The sequence below is a fragment of the Elaeis guineensis genome, chromosome 3 (assembly GCF_000442705.2).
Source record: "Elaeis guineensis isolate ETL-2024a chromosome 3, EG11, whole genome shotgun sequence".
NCBI lineage: Eukaryota > Viridiplantae > Streptophyta > Magnoliopsida > Arecales > Arecaceae > Elaeis > Elaeis guineensis.
Genome location: NC_025995.2, coordinates 126,319,295 through 126,343,600, shown reverse-complemented (window position 1 = coordinate 126,343,600; position 24,306 = coordinate 126,319,295). Strand labels below are relative to the sequence as shown.

General features: G+C 37.7%; 1 long non-coding RNA gene across 4 annotated transcripts; it reads left to right on the top strand.

Annotated features, from left to right (window-relative positions):
• Positions 1-2,378: 2,378 nt before the first annotated feature.
• LOC105040262 (uncharacterized) lies at positions 2,379-23,589 on the top strand. 4 transcript variants are annotated; one of them, XR_012140286.1, is made up of 10 exons: positions 2,379-2,552; positions 2,663-2,777; positions 3,088-3,178; positions 3,579-3,691; positions 4,336-4,473; positions 6,908-6,969; positions 7,892-7,960; positions 16,749-18,441; positions 18,559-18,699; positions 21,912-23,589. It is a non-coding gene; the product is annotated as an uncharacterized lncRNA (long non-coding RNA). The 4 variants fall into 4 exon arrangements; XR_012140284.1 differs by having other exon boundaries at positions 3,619-3,691; positions 16,749-18,699; positions 21,912-23,588; XR_012140283.1 differs by having other exon boundaries at positions 16,749-18,699; positions 21,912-23,588.
• Positions 23,590-24,306: the final 717 nt, after the last annotated feature.

Sequence of the window (24,306 nt, the reverse complement as noted above, 5' to 3'; positions counted from 1 at the left end):
TTGAAGATAAAATCTATCTTGGGTCGGAGGTGTTAGAGCGAGACAACGTTCGATGGATCGACGGCAGTCGATCCTGCAAGAAATATCTCCATCGAAGTTAGCTCTGACGGAGAGCCTCCGACGTTCAAGTTAGATTTTTCGCAACAGGAAAAAAAAAGCATACATTTTTTAGAGGAAAGGAGGTGTACATTTTTTGTCCCCATTTTACCTTTAGTAATATAAGGAGCCTGGAGCCATGGGAGAACATAAATAGTCAAAGATATTTTTTTCCATTACACGTCTTCATGAATTGTGCCTAGCAGTATTGCCTCATGGAATGTGGGGAGCCGCCCATATTTATGGCATAGGCAATAAGTGACGGCTAAATGGTGTGGAGAGCTTACTCCACTCATGATTATCTCCATTTATTAATGAGATGATATGACTGGCTATAAAAAGACCTCACGAGGGCCAATGGCTGAAGTTGATAATGGAGGTTGAAGTCAGGATCAGAGTTCGAGGATCGGAGGCCGAGGTGGGATCGGGCATGTATGGAGATTGCAGGCCTTCATGGGTCAAAGCAAGATGCAGAGGTGCCTCTCCTTGCCATCTTTTCTCTTTCCTTTTTCTCATTTTCTTCTTTGTCTTATTATGCTGCACATGGGAAATAAGATGAAGGAAAAGAGGCAATTAATGTCTCTGTCAGATCCAATTCAGAAGTCCTTCCTCATGTCTTTAACTAATACTAAACTATCTCCAACAGGAGCTTGGGAGAGAGAAAGACATAAAGTCCCTTTTTGTCCCTTATGATATCCTTGGAAACTGTACCTGACCCGTTGATTTTTTAAGGGCTGAAAGGTGGTGTCATCTCACAGCAAGTGTAGGGGGCCGTTATCTTTGTTAATGATGTGGGCAGGCAACCATGAAAACGGCATGGCCTTGTTCATGGCCACCTTTATTATTAAATGGAGTGACATGACCATCCTCTTTAATTGTAGCATGGGGCCTTCAAGGAAGAAGCCACAATCATAGCATCCCTGGGATCGGGGCGCTCCTTGGATCTATGTCCGATATCTGGGTGTCATGCCTAGACCAGCAGTCATGGACTCGACTGAAACAAGGATCGACTGCCGAGACCAAAGCGGCCAGCTGAAGTCAGGATCAACCCCATAAATTACAAGAATATTTAATAGGTAGGAATCGGTAAGATCCGATGTGAGGCCTTCAATCAGGTTACATTAGATGATTTTTGGAATAAATATCCCACTATTCTGGGATGGTGTGTCTTCTATTAGGATTGTGCTCATTATCCTTCCTTCAGTATTATAATAATATTCTTGCATGTCTCCTGTCATGACTCTCCTTCCGTTCTGTGTTTTCGATATAATCGAGATACCATCCCAACAAAAATCATCTCTCTCCAAAGTGGTAGTTTGATATAGTTACTGATGTAACACACAATTAGGAGTAAGGATTGATCAACAATTTTTGAAAAAAAAGCTAGAATCATAACATCTGTTAGATCAGTGTCTGATGAAAGATCAATCAGTCAAAAATCGATCATTTGGTGCTATCATTCGAAGAGAAAGTCATAGTGATAAGAAGAGATTTTTTTCTTTTTCGGTTGGTACATGATAAAAGATGATCGCACCACCCCATTTTATCCCATCAGAATCTCGCACAGTAGATGTCAGAGATCTTTTCTCTCCATTGGATGTTTTTAAAATTTATATATAATTTTTAAATTTTAAATCTGATGAGTGTTGTCACTTTATGATGGGATACAATCGATGGACAATCAAGTGGTTGAAAGTGGGAGAAAGGGCTTGGCTTCTTTTGTATCTTTTTAGCCTCGTGTTTTTGGCATAATCGAAGTACCACCCTAAATAATATATATACATGCTGAATTTTTTATCTAAATAATAAAAAAAATATTTATAAAAATAATATAATTTTTTATTTATTTATCAAACTAATGTAAATTTCGTAAGACGTCGTTCAAAATGATGTTTTATAGTATCCACGTCACCATCTTTTTTTCATCTTTTTCTCACGTAGGCGACGTAAAAAAAAAAATCAAAAACATCATTTCAAATGATGATTTTAATTATTAATTTCTAAAAAAAATAAAAAAATAAAAAAAATAAAAATTATAATTTAAAATTTAAAAAAATAAAAATTATAATTTTAATTCAAATAAAAATCATCATTTCAGATTAATATTTTCATTTCAAATTATTTTTTTAAAAAATATTTATAAAAATAAAAATTGATATAAAAAAATAAAAATTATCATAAAAAAATTAAAAAAAAATTATACGATGTGATATGATGTTGAGGTAAAGTAATAATTGTTTATGCACCCCATGGACTCTTCATGAAGGAGGCGTGCGAGACCACGAGAGATGCCGGCCCAGCGGCAACATTCTCCGCCTGGCGACGGGGTGAGGTGAGGTACTTCTCGTAGGATCGGCGTTTTTCCCAGTGCCGGCGAGACGTCAGAGATATCTTACCAGCCGCCGACCGGTTTCCCCACGGCCCGAACGGTCTAAATATCGTATTCGGATCTCAAGGTGAGTCGAGATTCGATCAAGAAGACAACCTTAATGTGGTTTCGATCATACTCTCTTAACCTTAATGTGGTTTCGATCATCTTCCCTCTCTTGTTATGATGATTTCGTAGATGTCGTGACGTTGCTATCTTGATGGGGATCAGGACAAGAAGAGGGATTTTGTCTGCAAAGAACGAAGGGGGGTTCGTCCCCAATGTGCTTGGCACCATCTCGGTCTTGCGCTAGGTTAAAGCAAATTCCTTGAATACGTGATCTTTAATGATTATCAGCTTGGTTTCTTTTTTGATGTTTCGATGAATGCGGCTTGTTTTCAAGATCCGCATTTCTCTCACTCTCTCTCAAGTCCCTTGCTTTCTTTCTTTCTTCAACCTATTAAAACATTATCTGATTTATTGAAACAAGTATTTCCTTCTCAGTTTTGAAGGGTTATTTGGTATCTTGTTTTCTTGAAATTATGAATTATGGAGAATTTATGAAGAACATCAAAAGATCTGGTGTTACTGCAAGGAGATGATAAAATTTTCCTTTTTTTTAGGGTTTAAATTATGCTTCTTCAATTTACTACGAGATTTCATATATATTAGAGAGTCAAGTCGGAATCTTGATGTTGGCTCTGTGAGTTCTTGGTATGTAAGACTCTATCCCTTTATAATTCTTCAGCATTGGAATGGCAGATTACAGATAATACATTATGTTCATCCTGCTTTTTATTATTACCACTAAAAGAGAAAACAAAGATTCTACTTCAACTCTAATTATGTAAGTTTAAAACAAATTTTTCTTTCAAATCTATGTTGTTAAATTTTGGATACTGTTTAGTATCACAAGAGAACGTATTTAGGACTACCTTTTGCAATCTGCAGTCACTGCTTCTCGTTTTTCCCTCTTATTGGGTTGTTTTTAGTATTTTATCTCCTATCTTTCATTGAAGGTTACTGGATATGCTTTGTTACGTCACAATCTTCTATATCTTTCACCCGGCCAGGATACTTAAAATGCTTCACTAATTGCCGCTTGGTTCATTAGGGTTTATATGTTGTAGAGGTCTAAGCTGCTGATTTTACAGAAAAGGTATTCTCTACCAGATTAGCATGCCTACCTGAAGATGTAAAGAAATCACTTGAAGATCCAGATAGCAGGTATTTAACTAAGTGTGCTGTCATTTGACTTTAAGGTAATTGTAAGATTAGATAAATTGAACTGTAAGAGGACTACCTTGGAACTGTAGATGTTCATACCAAACAATTTGGCATCCTTGAAAAAATTTTTGTTAGACCTCTTGGTCTCTTAATATGAATGCTGAAAGCCTGAAATTAAGCTCCTGCTGAAGATTGTGAAGAAAAGATATGAACAAAAAAGTGATATGCATTTTCAATATTGAATGTGGTAATGTTTATATCTCTTCCCTTTAAACCTTGTGTGTTCATCAAAAAACAAAATAAAAACTTGTGTGTAAATATGATTATTCCCATGCAGGTGACATGCATAAATACTGAAGAGTATCTAGAGTAATATATAATCTAGAAAGTTGTCAGGCCTGTCTTAGTTACAAAGCTTATTGTTAGGGTATAATTCCTATTTGAATGACAAGCATTTCAGCAATGTATTTATCCTTATTTTAGTTGAATGATAATTTGTATGGTAGCCTTCCTCTGGAGCATTAGAATATATCATTTCTTAAATAACCCCAACAAACAAGATATTATTATGTAATGCATTTGCACTTTTCGAAATCCATCAGCAGTTGTCACTCTACCTTATTAGATGTTTTCTAACCTATCAGCTTGGATATCTCTGGCACTAAGAGGACATGGTGAAGGTGAATGATAATATTTCGCAAGTTTGCTGATATAAGATTTATGGACTCCCCAACAAGCTGCAGTCTTGTCATTGCCTCCTTGAGGAAGTTTTAAACCAAAAGGTAATGTTTCTGGTTCCAGCTTGCCACCGGTACTAGTTTATTTTAAACAATTTGGGATATCATCTTATAAGTTTCAAAAAAGGCAAATTTGTAACAATGAGTTAACTTAATCCATGACTCCCTTTTTTTATAAGGCTCGCTTGTTTATATGGTGTTTTCATGTCTGGTATTGTTTCATTCTATGTGGTACCCAGTTTTTTTCCTACTTATATGCTATGTATGCATAGAGCTTTGTCATTATGCCTAGTTGCATCATATGTATGCCTCTTTTATTTCTTCAGCTTTTAAAATTTGTGCAGTGCAGGGTGACTAGACTTCTATTTTCGATTCTGTGGTACCATTGTTTTGGTCATCTCTAATGATATTATGCTTCTTAATCTTTGGATAAAATCTGGAATGGAGTTTTGACAAAGAGAAGCTAAAAGAGGAAAGCTTGATAAGCCTTATCTCTCTTCAAATCTTTTTAAGATCAGTAGACTTCTCGAGTTACATTATTGTCAAGGATATGCATTATTTGAGACAGCTTCATGACTTGTTGGAGATGAACGTTTCTATGTTATATATCTTCAAGGCATCAATGTTATGTAGCCTAATCTTCTTGCCTATAATATGAGAAAATGCATGCACACACATGTGATGCATGCACATGACACACACATTAGCAATTTCCTATTCCGGATAAAACATGTATCCATATGAGGGAGAAGTTGACATAGTACTGTATCCTGAAAATGGTGATGGAAATGTTAGGGACTTGTATTATCACTCTTTGATTATAAATAACACATTGTTACCTAATCATGTAGATAAATATGTATCTTTATGGAGTTATGCAGATCTTGAGCTGGCCATATCCAATTTATGTTCATAATGAATGTTATTGATTTTTTTTTTTTTTTTTTGCCATGTAGATACCTCTTTCTATGCCAATTCCGTTGCAGACATACCTACAACTGATTCTTCCCTCATGAAACAGTATCATGCTATTAATTGGATTTTAGCTTAGTTTGTTAAGTTCTCTCTACGGTTCCTTCACACAAATTTCTTGTATCCTTATTCGTGGTCTAAAAATTCTAGCAATGCAAACCATTTATTCTTGTAAATATATAATAATGAATGAAAGCCAAAAAAACTAATTAGAAGAAAAGATACTGGTGAATTTTTCTAAGAAGAGAAGGTGATGGGATAGATAGATGAGAGAGGTGCACAGAGGGAAACTTCTTAGAGTGACATGACCTTGTGCAACCAAAAGCAACAGAGCGCTTAATTTTAGCTTCGAGATACTCATTTTTCTGTGGAGTATGATGAGACTCACAAACCCAATAATTCACTTTTTGAATCACAAACTCTAGGTTATCACTAGCCTAAAATCTCCTATTAAATGTAGGACAAACAAAGTTGGGGACAAAGGAAATCCTTGACATTTTTCATCAAGTCACCAACATACAAGTTTTGGAAACAAACTTGATGCCACCATTTTTTAAAAACATGATGACAACGTGCTTCTTCTACCACTACAAGCTTGCTCGCATTGATCTTCAATTATGATTCATGAAGGCATCATAAATAGTTTGGAATAAGGTAGAAGATGATGCCTTGACATGGAGAATGGTGGAAGCTTCATGTAGTGGCCTCATTAATGAGGCAGGTTGGTGGTGGGTAATAATTATCTAGGAATGAGATGCATAGTTGGAGTGGTACTTGATGAATAGCTCAAAATCCAAATTTAGTTATAAAGTGGTGAAGAATGGAGCATGACTCACATATGTGCACAGAAAATAACTAATATTTCCCTACCTTTAAAACTAACTCCTACTACATGACACATATTAAAGAAAATAAAATAAGCTAGTAATATGCAAAATAATAATGACTTCCAAAGATATGTTTTAGCAAGTGTAACCTGGGGGTGGGAAATCGCCATTCAGCATTGGCATCCAAACTTAAAGCCAAGGCTTCGTCTCCACTAACTGAATTTACATGCTGCTGTAGAAGCAGACAACCTAAAAAAAAAAACTCTTTTCCATGGAATGACACATGATTTGTTAATTCATGCTTCACAAAACAGGAAATGGTTCTCATCCTTTTTTTTTTGGTACATGATTTTCATCTTGTTGGTAATTTTCATTTTTACATTACGACTCCACTTGTTAGTTTTTTATCTTACTTCTAAAGCCTGAGTCTGCAAAGAGATAGAAAAGAAGGAAACTTGAGAACTTACCATACCTCATAACTATCTTATTTGAGTTGAACACCTTGAACAGGTGCCTAAGACATTTTTCTTGTTTTTCTAATCCTCATGAGAGGACAACATATTTTCCCAAATAATCTAAATGATATTTTATATAATCCTCTCATCAAAGCTTAATAAATACTAATTCCTTTATTTACGTGGTTCCTGATATCAGAATCTTTAAATGATTGTGTTTTGCAGGGAACCATCATACTGTCAACCAAATAGATGGCCTACCGATGCTTTGCCTGAAGTTGAAAAAGGTATGCAAGCATCTCTATTGTTGGATTATTACCATATATGTGAATGATAATTTAGATGATGGTTGCAAAACTAGTTAGGAAGATATCTATCATTCAAAGTGTACTTCCTCCACAAGCATGCTGTTCTCATCCTTGTTGGGCAGGTTTATAACTTAAATTAATGCTTTTGTCTAGAACCACTCGTTGATTATTAGAGAAACATGAATTTTACAATTGCCTTGCAATTAGATGAACAATTCAATGTGGAAATTTGTTTTTAATGTTTTAAATAAAAAACCAATAAGGTTATGAATTTTGCAGTAGGATATTCCAGTTTTCTTCTTAAGGATGATTTCATATTGCTTACATATTGATTTCCAAAGCCTTTTGTTTTCTATAATGTCTATGTGAACTTATATTTTCCTGTGAAAGTTCTGCATCAGGAAATTTTTTAGAGTACTTTAGAGTTCAGAAGAACTGATGCTTTAACACCAGAAAACTTGAGCACCTTCTCTATATGTTTCTTCCCTGTAATTTTCAACCAAAGATATCAAGTAGAAAAACGGCATTTCTGGGGTCGTGAAGGTGACTGAAGTAAAGCTGTGAGACAAATAGTGGCTTGAGGTTTTATTTTTTGTGTTTTGGAGGTTGTGGTGTTCATCATTCAGCATGTTAATTTGTCTCCTTAATGTAGCACAAGAGGATAAGAAAACAAGCCTAACTCTACAAGAACCAAAATGCTTTTCTGGTTCTCACTGATAAAGCTCCTCAAGACACTACCCAAAATTTTTCAAAGCTTTGATGATCTGGTCTTATTTTTGTGCATTGCATGTGTTTTTGTTGCTCGATATACTGGCATCCTATGACTGAATCCATTTTGATCCTATATTGCTAACCCTATTCTCGCTGATCTTAGTGCCATGCTTTATATGCTATCTTGTAGGAATGGTACCTGGTACTTGCATGAAGTGGAATACTGCAACATTACTCATTCAAATGCCTGCATTTGAAGGTTCAAATTTAACATGCTTTTTCATATACATTCCAACAGGACCCTTGAATAGGTGATGCACTTCAATTTTTTTCCTTAAAGAGCCCACCTGATATTTGATGTTGTCATATTTGATAATTTTAACAGATGAACTGAATTTGTTGTTTGTTATACTTGACATGGCAATCGGTTGGCTAGTCTAAAATTAACTTCTTTTTAACGTTTAAGAAAATGCCAGGTGGTTTAACTAGCTTCCTTGTATAGGAATATTTCAGTTTGTGAATGTGTTTCCTTGTTGGTCTTGTTATTGCTAATAACTTTTAGGGGCATCTTGAGTTATTTGTGTTCATTGCAATATCATTACACGATGATGTTATCTTTTTATTGTTTGCTACAATATCATGATGGCATGATCTGAGAATTTACTAAATTATTGTTAAAGTAATTTAGTTGTTCAAATTGTCAAATTATTTCTCCAACTATTTGCTTGCAATTTTTGTATAAATAGATTGTGTGGTGTCATTTTGACAGTCGGACTGCTGACGATTTGTAGCATTCAAGTCTCTCAGAAAATTTGATGCTGGATTGTTGTGCTTTTATTGGCATATAATTGTAGTCATTATGGTATTTTTCATGTTTGCAGCACACAACTCTTTCATTAATGAGAGCACATGCTTTATTATGTGTTTTTGACCTTCACTTCTAGGAAATCGTCAGATTTGCTGACATATCACCTAAAACTTAGACATGCCTGATCATTAAAAGTCTGCCTCTTTAACACTCATTAAAAATATGTAGCAAGGATTTAAGTAGTGGTGCATGCTGTTCTATATTAGCTGTATCAGCAAGGTGCTGATATCAGTAAACCCCTTGGTACCACAATGTGCAGTGCGGTACCAAGACACAGTACATCACCTTGTTCTTGCTGTGCCAGCACCAAGAGTCATAGTATGTGCTAGTATAGTATCATATGAAATCCGTACCATATGGGTAAGGTACCAATATAGGAAACCCTTCTTATACTTCAACCCTGATATTATGTAGTTAATACAGTCAAGGCTTGACATAATAGGAACTGTAAAGGGGTAAAAAGGAAGAAAAGGAGTATGCTGAACCCCTCAGAGTATTATCAAATCTCATAACAGATGCCGTGAAAATTTCTATCCACAATTCCTTTCATGGTATTTTAAGTGGATGCTCAACAGACCAAAACTTTTGAGTTATTCTAGAGGATATTTGTGGGAGAGACGAGGATTAGTTGGGCTATGATTGACCTAATTTGTGTGTGGACACTTTCTGCTTTTGTTATGCATATAGTTACAAGTCTAAATTAAACAAGAAGCTTGGCCTTTAGAATGACCCCACCCACTAATATGGAGGATATTTCGACTTGCCTCGGTTTTATCTGGGGTGGAACCAGCGTGGCATGCCCGACCTCATCATCTCGGATATAGGCAACCTGAAGGTATGATCATGCCAGCTCGAAAATATCAGTGGTAGTTATGTCCATAGCCATTGTCGCACGATTAAAGTACTTGTAATCATTGGGACACGTGGATGGCCGTTACGGCTTATTTAGACTACAAGCTAGCCATTGCTGTGCAGTTACTATGCGTTCCTCTCGTCGTGGAAATGGCTATCGACCTCTTTTTATAAAGAGAGGAGAGCAAGGGACCCTCAGATAAGCCTTTTGGCTCGCATTCTACAACATGTGCTTACTCATACCTCTTTCTCTTTTTCATTGTTCACTGATTTTTCTATTGACTTAAGCGTCAAAGGATCCCTCATTGGAAAAACTCCGACAAGTAGACTTTATTTTAGGTTCAGCGAGTGGTGGCAACTTAATTGACATTAGCCTTACCTCGACCTTACCAGCTTCAGCATGACCTTGGAGTTAAATAGCCACAATTTGGCACTAGAGGAAGAGCTACTTGACCTACTTTTGAAGAGAGAATTCCAACGTCATAATGAAGTCACATTGAAGTAGGGGGCATCTCATGCCTCATATTGCTTTGATGCTTCCTGACCAAGTCCACTCCACTGGTTCAGCCTCCAGCTGTCATGACCCTTAAGCAGTTCAACCTGCTCATCCGACAAGTTCAAAATCTAACTATGATGGTTCAGGGGATGCAACAATCGATCGCGCCTTAGTAGCCACCGAATGATCCAAATCCAGCTTTGGCTTGTTTGCCACAAAGCAACTAGTCTCAGCCCTGCAGTCCTAGGCAAGCTAGCTTGAGCCATTACAACCGATTGAGGAGCTTCGGATGTGGCCATGATAGATGTTCGCTGAGCCCACACTCCGGCAAGGATTCCACTTTGACATGTTGTTAGTCTGCTTGAGATGCTGCATTGACAAAAAATTCCAAGAGATAAATTGGCAGATTGAAGCCTTGAAAGGGCAAGCTCAGGCCAGCTTGCTGAGTTTGATTTTATTACAAACTCGCTTTTCAATTAAAAGATCATGGATAAATCGATCTCATTTCGGTTCAAGATGCCTCAGTTGGAGTCATAAGATGGGACTACCAATCTCGTTGATCATCTAGAGAGTTTCAAGGCTCCTATGCTCCTTCATAGTGCCATTGATGCCTTGTGTCGAGCTTTTTAACAACACTCCCAAGGGCAGCTTGATTCTAGTATTTCAACCTCCAATTGGGCTCGATCCATTCATTTAAGTAGCTTGGCCGACTATTTGTTGTGCATTTCATTAGCAATAGGAGGCAGCATCAAGGTTTAGATTCCCTTATTGATGTTAAGCAGAGAGAGTATCCCTCAGGGACTGTGAATCGCTTCATATGGCCATGCATGAAGTTTACGACCTTGACAATTGGTCGCCATGTCCACCATGAAGGGTGGATCTTGTAAGTGTCATTTCCTCTTCTCCTTGGAGCAGAGGTATCTAAAAGATTTTGCCAAGATGTTGGCTCGAGCACAGAAATATGCTAATGCTAAGGAGGCCATGGTCTTTTGAGATAAGCCTAAAAAGAAAAGACGACGAAACAAGGATAGAAGATATGAGCCAAGATGGGGCTACCGATAGAGTGAGAGAAGCTCATGTAGGTCAATGACACCGGCTTGATCCCATCGATCTCAGACTTTGAGAGGTGTACTCCACTCAATGCATCAGGGGCCCAAATTTTGGTGGGGATCAAGGGTCAGGGATATCTCTCCAGTCCTTGAGGAGGATGAAAGTATCGGCCAATAAGCGTACCATGAGGAAATATTGCCGAGTTCACCACAATCATGGTGATGACCTGGAGGAGTGTATACCGCTTAAGGTTAAAATTGAAGCACTCATCCAGTGTGGGCACCTTGGATGATTTGTCAATGAACAACGAGATCAGGAGGAAGATCGAGTCGACTGATGTCCACCCAAAGAGAATCAAGACAACTAGTCCATTGTCGGTGTCATCAACACTCTTTGGGGCATAGTTCAGTGCACACTCTAGTTCATCCTAGAACTTCATCCGAGAAGAGAAAACAACGATCTTGAAGAGAGAGGACAAGGGACATCATCACATTTCCAATGCAAATCTAGGAGTTCAATCCAGGTATGATGATGCTATTGTTGTATCTCTTACTATTTTCGATGTACGGTGAATCTTAGTTAATAATGAAAGTTCGGCTGATATTTTATTTTATAATATATCAAGACGATGAATGTCCTGGAGTAAAGTCCTTGCTGGAGCGTGGGTTTAGCAAATGTCTATCACGGCCATGCTCAGGGCTCCCCGGTCAATTGTGACGACTCGGGTTGACTTGCGTAAGATTTCGAGGGTGAGATTGGTTGCATTGTGGTGGACTAGCCGAAGCTGAATTCATGTTGTTCGGCAGTTGCTAAGGCATGGCTTGATTGTTGCATACCCCTGAAGCATTGCAGTTTTTGCACTTATTGGACAAGCAAGTTGAATTGCTTGGGGGTCATAGTTGTTATAAGCTGAATTGATAGAGCCGATGGACTTGGTCAGGAAGCATCGTAGCAACGTGAGATGTCAAATGCCCCTCTACTTTGGCATGATTTCATTGTAATGCTAGATTTTTCTTTTTCGAAGTGGGTCAAGTGGCCCTTCTAGCACTGAACTATTGCTATTGAACTCCGAGATTAGGCTAAGGTAAGATTGAAGGCAGTTAGGTTGTTGCACTCGCTGAATCTGAAATGAAGTTTACTTGTTAGAGTTTTTTCAATGGAAGACTTTTCGATGCTCAAGTTAGTTAAAAATTTAGTGACCAGTGGAAGAGAGAAAGAGGGATGAGTGAGCAAGTGCTATAGAATGAGAGTCAAGAGACTTATCTGAGGCTTTCTTACTCTCTCTAGTTATATAGAGAGATCTGTAGCTGTTTTCATGACGAATAGGATGTGCAGTAACTACATTACAACGGTTAGTTCGTGGTTTGAATGAGCTATAATGGCCATCCATATGCTTTAGTGGTTATGAGTACTTTAATTGTGCGATAATAGCTATGAGCATCATCGTCACCAATATTTTCAGACCGGCATAATCGTGCCTTGAGGTCACCCATGTCCGAGGTGATGACGTCGGGCATACGGACCTGATTTCATCTCGGACAATACTGAGGTCGGTCAAAATATCCTCCACATCATATATTAACGACATTATTCATAAGACCATAACCACTATGGTGTTGTTCAGGACTGATTTTGGCAGTTAGATTGGATTTGCACTTGAACTGTGATTGGACTTAACAAGGGAAGGGATGGTAAAGGGCAAATGAAATCATAATGGAGGCAAGAAGTGGTGAGGATACAAAATATTAGGTATGAGTAGGTCTTGGGATTACTGAAGTTTGGCTTCACCATTGTCTTAGTTAAGATGTAGCTAAGGCTGGAAATGTGCGGGTCGGGCTGGGTCCGAACAAAATCAGGTTTGATTTGGGTCAGAATTATAGCTCATTTTTTTTCGGGCCGGGCTTGGGCCTCCCACTGGCCTAGCTCAGGCCCACCATTGGCCTAACCTAGGCTCGATCGCAAGCCCAAAATTCAAATCGGAGCCCGACTGTTTGCCTGTTCTTCTTCCGTTCTCCATTACCTCCGAAGGAGGCGCGTCACCGGGTTCGCTCCATTAGGCGGTGAAGCTCCGGAGGGGCACTACCCACGGACGGCGATTTTTCTCCGAGAGGCTCTGCTAGAAGAGGAATAGCTTCCAAAGCCTCCTCGAGATATCTCGACTCTTCTTCTTCACGAGCAGGCCGGAGAAAGGCACGGCATCGAGTGGGCCCGAGAGCGCCTGTTGCTCGATCAGCTCGGAGATGAGAGCGGCCCTAACATAGGCCCCCCACCATCGGAGAGTTGGAAGGGGATGGTGGAGAAGGATCTAGAGCTCCGAAAACTGGCGGCTTGTGACTGGGCAGCGACGACGGCGGGGGCGTCATAGACTGGGAGTAGGTGGAGTTGGCAGACACGAAGGCACTAGAGATGCTCTTGAAGGTGGTCTCGGTGACGACGGTGGCAGAGGACGAGGCGGAGATGCGGGAGTGGGCAGGCATGGGCTTGGGCCAACCGATGTCGGGTTGGCTCAAATAGATTTGGACCGGGCTCGGTCCTAGATTTTTTACACATTTATCGGGCCTAACCCTGGCCTGAAGTCCAAAAATAATTTTTGGGCCAGGCTCGAGTAGGGGTCAGGCCCGGCCCAGCCCAGTTTTACCCCTAGGTGTAGCACGAGGGCGATAAGTTGTCGCAAAGTTCCACTAGAAGTTCACTTTATGCAGCTGATGAGAATTATAGAAGTTGGTATTTGTTTGGACAACCAAATGCAGCTTCACCATTGAAGCTTTCTTGTTGTTTTGAGTTCTCTAAGGAAGAATGAGGCATTAAACAATTGGATGGAATCATGACAATGATCAAGCATGTGATGGGTTATAAAACACTTGGGTTGTTAGCAATGCAAGGAAGACTCAAATGAATTTTTGGAAGTTGTGCATCTTGATCCCCTCCCCTACGACTCCACTATTTGTGGTAAGCACTTGAGAAGCTATTCAACTTTACAAAGTGAAATTTCTCTTTCCTTCTTTGTTTATGTTGCTGTGCCCTTTATTCACCTTATATCCTATGACTATCACTTCGTCCTACTTTTGAATTATTTTGTTCTCTCTCTCTTTTTTTCATCTTCTTTTTGTTCCCCCACCCTTTCTCTCTCTTACTGCTAGTGATTGGGTAAGCCTAAGTGGTACTGCAATTACATGGATACAAGGTATGCTGAACCGGTACCGCCGGCCGTTTCGTCCGGCCGGCGGTACGGTTCGGTATGGTTTCATACCGTACCGAACCGACGACCCGAACCAAAAAAGAGAGAAAGAGAGAGAGAGAAAGAGGAAGAAAAAAAAAGAGGGAGGGGAAGGAGCTGGCAGGGCCGTCGGACGGCCTCTGACTGGCTGCCGTAGCCGTCGGAGGGCGTAGTCCACGCGCGCGGCACCGCAGGCGCGCCCCTGTTTCACAATTTTTTTTAAAAAACATGATTTTAAGTGAAGTCAGCAAACGATTTGCCGGCTTCACGATTTTTGTTTTTTTTTTAAAAAATTCTTAAGTCAGCAACCTAGTTGCTGACTTCATAAATTTAAAACAAAAAAAAAGAAAAAATCGAAACAGACGTTGTCTGTTTCGAAACTCGCTCGACCGCCCTCAGGCCGTCGGCGTCGGCTCGCCAGCCACCGGGATCCTCGCAACGGAGGCACCGTCTGTCCGGTAGGTTCTCCGCCCCCTCTCCGAGCGCTCTCTCTTTCTTTTTTGCTCTCTTGAAAGTCCTATTAGGCGATACGGGGTTCGGAAGCCTTCCGACGGCTGCAGTCGGCCACCGCCGGCCTCCGACGGCTCCCATCTCCCTCTCTCCCCTCCCCTCTCTCTCTCTTTCTCACTTTTCGTTCTTTTTTCTTCGGTACCGTCGGTGTACCGATTTTATCGGCCGAATCATGCTGGTTCCTCGTCGGTCCGGTACGAGATGGGGTGTACCGGCCGATTCGGCACAGTATGGCAAACCTTGCATGGATACAATAGAGAATGACACCTTGCAATTTCTAGAATTATTCTTGAGCTATATAGTGCAATGCATGCATGAGGGTAGTCAGGGTATGCATTCATGTTTGCAGGCAAGATTTTATGTAACGGCACAATAGTTTCGATATCGCCAGTACTGTACTATTCTGATAAGGAACTGGTACTCAAGATGCCTGCAGGGTGCCAGTCCATTTGTGGGCTAGGATGTTTTGCCCATGTCGATCAAAACTGATCCGAACATGCCAGTACCAACCTTGACCTGGCTTGGTTGCTTTGTTTTTGAGAGAGAGAGAGAGGGGCATGCTCTCTTTTCTCATGGGTTCAATCACTGGATTGTGTGATCATATATATATATATATATATATATATATATATATATATAATGTATGTATGTATGTATCACCTATATTGATTGGTGATTTTTATTTTTTTTAAATAATGCCTGTAATTATGAATATCGACACGACACCCCATCAGACTCAAAAACATATTAATGTTTACTAAAATGTTATTTTAGACAAAAAAATTAAAAAAATGGGAAAAAAAGAGAGAAGGAAACAGGAAAAACAAAAAGAACATTCAAAGAAAGGGGACAGTAGCATCATAGTATTGTATCATTTCGGGATGAAAGCATGGGGCTTGGTAAGGACATTTTAATCCTTGCTTGCAGGGCCACACGTTTGTATGTGGCTTATTTCTTTTCTTTTATATATGAGGGCACATGCACAGGTTCATCCTTAAATATTGTGGTGATAAATTGAACTCAAAGTTTATCTCTTGTGATCATGGGATTCATGTATCAATCTTTTTCCATAAAATTCCCATAAAACCCCAAGTCAGTAATCTGTTCTTGTGCAACTTGTTCTATGTAAACAGATTTCTCACTTTTTCCTTATATGTCTACATGAGTTCCATTTGCTTACTATTAATTCTAATGATGTTACATGCCCAGTTCTGATGGGTGCTCATAAAGAAAATACATTATAAATGTTATCTGACCTTTTTATCTACAATGGCTATGATCGAAAGGTATAGAATTTCATGGCAAATTAAGACCTTGAGCACATACTTCAACATTCAAGATGTCACAAAGGTAGTTTGCTATATTAATTTCCAAAGCAACAGAGGTGATTTTCTTTTCATAGATATAGTAAATTGGCATTAATTTAGTAGCTCAAGGTTTTGCTATATTATCAGTATTGTCCCACATAGCATAACAAATATTGAAAATTTTCAGAGACGACTACTTTTTCTAGCATTGTGTTATAGTGCCTACCTGATCATAACAAACATAAGGGGATGTATAGATAGGATTAATTTATCTTTAATGGTCCTTACGGTTGCTTTGCCTTTTGACATACAGAATGGTTATAGAGCAATATTAGTGGTAAGTACTCTTTTCGTATCTTTGGAAAACTTCATATTTTTGTGCAATGACAACTTAACAAATGTTTCAACACAGCATGTATATACCATAACATGTTTTATTTTTTAACAATGTTTTATATATATTTATAATCTTAATCTATTTTCTATATATAATAATTTAATTACATCATCATGACATCATGGGATGACCTGGGTTGTTTTAATGGTTGAACCAGTGATCTTGATTGAGTCTCTTTTCCAGTTCAATGAACAGTCTGGTTTTGAAAACATTAATGGAAATGATGAAATCATCATTATTATTGTTGAATGCCGATGCTTGTATTGTGCTTGTGGATGTCCAAGCAACTTTGCTTACCCTCCTTTTTTGATAGTGGTAGGAGCTTATGATGTGATCATTTTTTTTGACAGAGGCACTAGTTGCAAAAGTTGTTTGTCCAACAAAAAGGAGTGCATTCACGATCCTTCGGAAATCTTTCTATTGTAAATCTTCTAATGCTATACTGATCATTTTAAGACTAGGTATGAACTTGCAGTATTTCAGTATTAATATCCAATTCTAAATCTAGACATGCACTTTGCGTAATTGGATACTTTGTTCTTGTGTGTTTATAAGGATTATGATGGATAACTTGTTTATTATCTTGGCACGAGCTCTTAGGTACATAATTTACATGATGAGACAACCATCAGGAGAATATTCTAATTAGTGTATAAGATTTAGTTTTGAAATTGATATTCTCTTTGGTGCAATGTTGACATCTGGTGTGGGTCGCACTTGGACATCACAAAAACCTGGGAAGGGCCACTTCCGTGCATTTCAATGTTCTAGTCCAAGTTGGTTATCTAGTTGGACTTCGTGAGGAAGACATTAATGAATGTCAATGTTTTTAAAGCACCACTGCAAATCCTGTAATATTATATCTTGATGCTTATAGCGGTAGATTTTTTTTTGCCAATATCTGTATTGATCTGGCACTTTATTTGCTTATACATATTTTTGCGTATGTTACAAGAGAAAATAATGTCTCCGTCGGGTCTAAAACTTATTGGTCCTGAATTAACACTTTGATACCTAGCAGGAAGCTATAATATCAGTTGTGAAAGACAGTTCATCAACACTTAAAGGAAAAAAAAAAAAAATCTACATTTGCCTATGAACAACCACATAAAAATTTGTATTATTTACACAGGCTCCAAATATCTAATGGGTTTCATGTCATATTACCAGTGTAAATTGTTGAGATGGGAATTTGGTTCCAACTTACCATAATCAGCTGCACTTCTTGCTTATTCTATACACAGAATTTCTGAACTCTTTCGAGAATATCAGTTTACATTTCTCCATATATTGTTCATATTATCTCTGTACATAACACTTGATGAGGGTAATATTTTGTCTGACCTTGGTATAACCAAAGTGGAGTCACCTAGGCAATATCTGACCTCATTCACTTTGGACGCAAACGAACTAAAAGTATGATCATGCCAGCCCAAGATTAGTGGCGGCAATTACGCCCACACAGGCATTATCGCATAATTAGAGTGGCCATAACTATGAGACCATGTGGATAGCATTTATTGTGCCACTTAATCACGATTGTAGCCATTGCTGTACACTTATTATACATCCCACTCATCTCGGTAATGGCTACACTATGCGGGGAAGCAGAAAACCCTCAGATAAGCCATTAGACAGACTCCATTCTCTCTTTCACTTTTCATTGAATTTCAGCTGATTTGAGCATTGGAGGGCCCCCTCCCGGGAAGCTCTGCAAGAGGACTTTCTTTCAGGTCTAACTGTTAACTAAGGAGCAGTAACAACCATACCCTCGAGCCCACACAGTGCATCAGGAGATTACTGACCAATGGTATGGTATCATTTTGGGATGAAACCAGCATGGGACTTGGTAAGGACATTTTAATCCCTGCTTGCAGGTTACATGTTTGTATGTGGCTTATTCCTTTTCTTCTTTATATATGAGGGCACATGCACAGGTTCATCCTTGAATATTGTGATGACAAATTGAACTCAAAGTTTATCTCTTGTGATCGTGGGATTCATGTATCAATCTTTTTCCACAAAATTCCTATAAAACCCCAAGTCAGTAATATGTTCTTGTGCAACTTGTTCCGTGTAAACAGATTTTTCACTTTTTCCTTGAATGTCTGCATGAGTTCCATTTGCTAACTATTAATTCTAATGATTTTACATGCCCAGTTCTGACGGGTGCTCATGAAGAAAATAAATTATAAATGTTATCTGACCTTTTTATCTACAATGGCTATGATCGAAAGGTATAGCATTTCGTGGCAAATTAAGACCTTGAGCACATACTTCAACATTCAAGATGTCACAAAGGTAGTTTTTATATTAGCTTCTAAAGCAACAGAGGTGATTTTCTTTTCATAGATATAGTAAATTTGCATTAATTTAGTAGCTCAAAATTTTGCTATATTATCAGTATGCCCCACACAGCATAACAAATCTTGAAATTTTTAGAGACTGCTACTTTTTCTACCATTGTGGTATAGTGCCTACATGATCATAACAAAAATAAGGGGATGTATAGATAGGATTGATTTATGTTTAATGGTCCTTATAGTTGCTTTGCCTTTTGACATACAGAATGGTTATAGAGCAATATTAGTGGTAAGTACTCTTTTCGTATCTTAGGAAAACTTCATATTTTTGTGCAGTGACAACTCAACAAATGTTTCAACACACCATGTATACACCATTACATGTTTTATTTTTTCACAATGTTTTATATATATTATAATCTTAATCTATTTTCTATATATAACAGTTAATAATGGATGTATTTATTACATCATCATGATGTCATGGGATGACCCGGGTTGTTCTAATGGTTGAACCAGTATCTCGATTGGGTCTCTTTCCCAGTTCGATGAACAGTCTGGTTTTGAAAACATTAATGGAAATGATGAAATCATCATTGTTATTGTTGAATTGCCGATGCTTGTATTGTGCTTGTGGATGTCCAAGCAACTTTGCCTACCCTCCTTTTTTAATAGTTGTAGGAGCTTATCATGTGATCATTTTCTTGATGGAGGCAGTAGTTGCAAAGGTTGTTTTCCAGCAAAAAAGAGTGCATGAAATCTTTCTATTGTAAGTCTTGTAAATTTGTTTTAATGCTATACTTTTCATTTTATGACTAGGTATGAACTTGCAGTATTTCAGTATTAATATCCAATTCTAAGTCTAGACATGCACTTTTTTGCATAATTGGGTACTTTGTTCTTATGTGTTTATAAGGATTATGATGGATTACTTGTTTATTATCTTGGCATGGCCTCTTAGGTACATAATTTACATGATGAGACCACCATCAGGAGAATAATTTCTAATTAGGGTATAAGATTTAGTTTTGAAATTGATGTTCTCTTCAGTGCAATGTTGACATCTGGTACGGGTCACGCTTGGACATCAGAAAAACCTGGGAAAGGCTACTTCTGTGTGTTTCAATGTTCTAGTCCAAGTCGGTTATCTAGTTGGACTATGCGAGGAAGACATTAATGAATGTCAATGTTTTTTAACCACCACTGCAAATCCTGTAGTATTATGTGTTGATGCTCATAGCAATAGATTTTTGTTTGCCAATATCAGAATTGATCGGGCACTTTATACATATTTTTGCATATTTTACAAGAGAAAATAATGTCTCCATCGAGTCTAAAAATTATTGGTCCTGAATTAACACTTTGATACCTAGCAGGAAGCTATAGTATCAGTTGTGAAAGACAGTTCATCAACACTTAAAAGAAAAAAAAATCTACATTTACCTCTGAACAACCGCATAAGAAGTTTGTATTATTTACACGTCCTCCAAATATCTATTGGGTTTTATATCACATTACCAGTGTAAATTTTTGAGTTGGTAATTTGGTTCCAACTTACCATGGTCAGCTGCACTTCTTGCTTATTCCATACACAGAATTTCTGAACTCTTTCGAGAATATCAGTTTACATTTCTCCATATATTGTTTATATTATCTCTGTACATAAAACTTGATGTGGGAAATATTTTGTCTAACCTGGGTTACTGGGTACTAACCGAAGTGGAGTCACCCTGGCAATATCTGACCACATTCACTTTGGACGCAAACAAACTTAAAGCATGATCGTGCCAGCGCGAGATTAGTGGTGGCAGTTACCGCCCACACAGCCATTATCATACAATTAAAGTGGCCATAGCCATGAAACCACATGGATTGCCTTTATTGTACCACTTAATCATGATTGTAGCCGTTGGTGTGCGCTTATTGTACATCCCACTCATCTTAGTAATGGCTACTGAGCTCTCTCAATGAGAAAGAGCAGAAGACCCTCAGATAAGCCATTCGACAGGCTCCATTCTCTTTTTCATTGTTCATTGAATTTCAGCTGATTTGAGTGTTGGAGGGCCCTGTTGGAAAACTCTGGCAAGATGACTTTCTTTCAGGTCTAATTGTTAACTGAGTAAAAACAACCATACCCTTGAGCCCACGTGGTGCATCAAGAGATTATTGTCCTCACTATCACATACCTTGGCCTTACTGACCTCAGCCTAACGTCGAAGTTTAGCAGCAACAAAACAAAATTGTACCAGAAGATAAACAAAATAAGTTATTTATTAGATTATGTTTACCTATCAGAAAAGTGAACTCGTTATTTTCTTAAAATTTCTGTTTCCTTCTATCTTTTATAGATTTATGGTAGTTGGATAGGCATCTAAAAGACAAAAAAAAAAAAAAAAGGGCCTATGGGGTTGAATGTTCAACTTTCGTTCTAATTCTGCAACCTGACTAATACATTCTAATCGCGTGTCTCATCTGATAGACTGTAGAGTGATTTTTTTGTCCGTGATGCCGTAGACACAGTTTGTAATTGTTTTATTTGATTGCACTACTAATGTGTGACCTATGAGTAACCTCATGAAGTGTGAAAATATCAGAGCTGCGTGAGAGCCCCACTTAACCAATGGCCTTCCCGTGTTCCAGTAGTGGATTCTTTTGATATTCTATAGCGTTCTTCTCTAATGTCATAGAGATGGCTTCCTAATGTTTTAGTTGATTGCACTATTGACGCCTGACCTATGGGACTCTCCCTTACCAAATGGACTTTCAGAGGTCCTCTCTCTCTCTCTATGTGTGCGCGCGTTTGTGTGTATGTGTGTGTGTGTGTTGGAACTGTATGCGGTATTTATTAGTTCTGCTTTACACATTTTCAAATGTTTTAGTGGCCAACATGTTCTGATTGCTCTCCTAGTTCAGACTGTACCTGAACTTAAAAGTATGTGCCGATTATTTCTAAAGTAGCTTTTGTATTATTTTATGAAATTAAGTTTCAATTGTCTGATGCAACCACTCAGGCCCGTCTGATCATTCACAGGTTTTCTATGCTAAGGTTGACGATACCTATTGTAGTTTATGAATGCTGACATAAAGATTTGTTTGACATGCAAAGTTTAAACTTTGTAGAAAATATGACTGGTTCATTTTACGATAGGTTTATATTGAATTGGCCAAGTTATTACAAAGTGCTTGCAATTTACCGTCCTTATTTTATAGGGATCAGGTTATTAATTTTCTGGAAGAGACACCTCATCATCTGAAGCTACGTGATCACAACTTTAATGCCTTGCTGATTGGCACGCTGTAACATTTTGTGCTATGTTTCTGATATAAATATTATATTGTTCGAAATCCCCATTTTTCTCTACTTGATTTAACCCTTTGGATTTTCTAAATTACTAAAACACCTGCACTGTGTTCACGGACATATTCACTGTTTCTATGAACTGCTTTTAAGTGTTTATGGTTCTTTCCATAAGAAATTGGTTTCCAAAGCCATTAGAAATCATTTTTCCGCTGGATGTTTTGTTCCTCATTTCATTTCATTAGAAATCATTTTTCCGTTGGATGTTTTGTTCCGATCCACCAATTTCTAAGCTTTTGTGCAGTCGGTTTCATCAAATGAAGCTCCAACTTTTGGAGTGTTCTGTGAGATGCCGTGGTGCATTCTATGATTAAACTACGTAAGAACACTTTTCATGATATATGTAATTCCAATCCGCCGACATATTGACAGTTTCTATGAATGTGTATATGGTTGCCCATGTGGTAGCAGCTCTGTTATGGTGGTATTTGGTGATCTAATTTGCACCGTAAGTGCAATATGGAGATGCCTATGGCTTTGTTGGTGACGCTCGTGAAGCTACACCATAGTGAAAATATAAGAGTGGCATTGAGTTCGGTGTGGTTCCCAAAACCAACCTGCTACAAGGTCAGTCTTTTTTGACCAAATCCATTAGTGGTTGGGTTAAAGCAACCTCGTGGTTGGGTTAGAGTAACCTCGATTGACTCAAAGGAGAATAAGGGAGGAAGAGAGGAGAAAATGGGATGATGGTCATCAATGGGATAACGGCCAATGTGCTCGAGGGATTGTTGGCTAAAGCTTTTTACAAGATTTGGTTCATTTAATTTCAAACGATGGCAACTGAATCTTAATTTCAACATTACTATATAAAAGCTTTTTTAAACTATTACGTTTTTCAAATGATAACAAATTTCAAAGTAAATTTAGTAATACTCATCGCATACTTAATCATGATAATTTCTTTCTAAATTTAATTGTTTGAGTCAACTAAATGGTAATGCAAATTTGAACTTTGCTTGAATCAAATCTTGTTTCAAACTTGATCTAAGCTCAAATTGATTTCAAAGTCATTGATCTGATTGAATGTTCAAGTGTCGGAATTAAGATGAATTAGGTTTTGTCAAATAGTAAGCAAATCAAGCCTAATCTAAGAATCCACGCTTGAAAAAAATTGAAGCCAAGCTATAACAAGAACATCTTGGTTACACTAGGAGGGGTAGAGGGAGAGTCATGGTGAGGGGTGAGGAGAGATGATATATTTTTCATAATAGTTATTTTTTTTAATAATATTGTCAATCTAGTATTTTAAAATATAATATCTTATTATATTTTATTTTACTTATATTTTTTTAATTATGATTTAGGTTTGAACTCAAAGTATTGTTTGATTGATATTCAAGTTGAGCTAATTGCCTATCTTTTTTTATTTTTTCGAGTCAAGTTAGAGTTTGTAGATTAAAGATCGATCAATTTCGAATTAAATTTCAAATTTGAATATCTTTAAATTGAGTCGAACATAAATCTCCAGCTATCATGTAAGAAATAACAAAGAGGTAGCTCATCTTAATTGAGATAAATCTTCATAATAGGATATTTATGTTTCTATTATCTGTAAATTAATAGTGTAATTTTGTGTAATCATCTGTAATCATATTTATGATTCTGTTATCTGTAAATGGATAGTGTAATTTTGTGTAATTATCTGTAATCATATTTGTATCATTTATCCCTTTATTTAAACATAGTAGACTCATCCTGATGAATGAGGTGAGGTTTATAGAATTTTCTCTCTCAAATATTTTTATGGTATCAGAGTCAATTTAAGTAATTTTTTTTTAATTTTTTGAAAATTTTGAGTTTTCTTTTAACAGATCCTCAACACCAACTTTTTTTTTTCAATCATACCCCTCCAATTTTCAAATAGACCCTAACTTCTCTCTTTTCTTTTCATTCGCACCTTCTTTTTTCCTCGACAACATCCTCTGCAGAAATTCTCACCACCACTCATGGCCAATCTCTCAACCTTATCAAATACACTAACATTTTCCTTTACTATTCCCAACTTGTCCATCAAACTTGAGGGTCTCCAAACTACTATTAATGGAAGAATTTGAAGATTTCACTTCTTTGGGTTTACAAGCTTCTCGGATATGCTGATGGTATACTCAAAGCACCATGGATGACATCGATAAGGATGGCACATTTAAACTGAATCTCGAACACGATACATGGTTAGTTTATTATCAATTTGCTCTCACTGTGCTCTTGCTCTATGTAGTTTCCTCCGTTGGATCCAACCTTATTGGA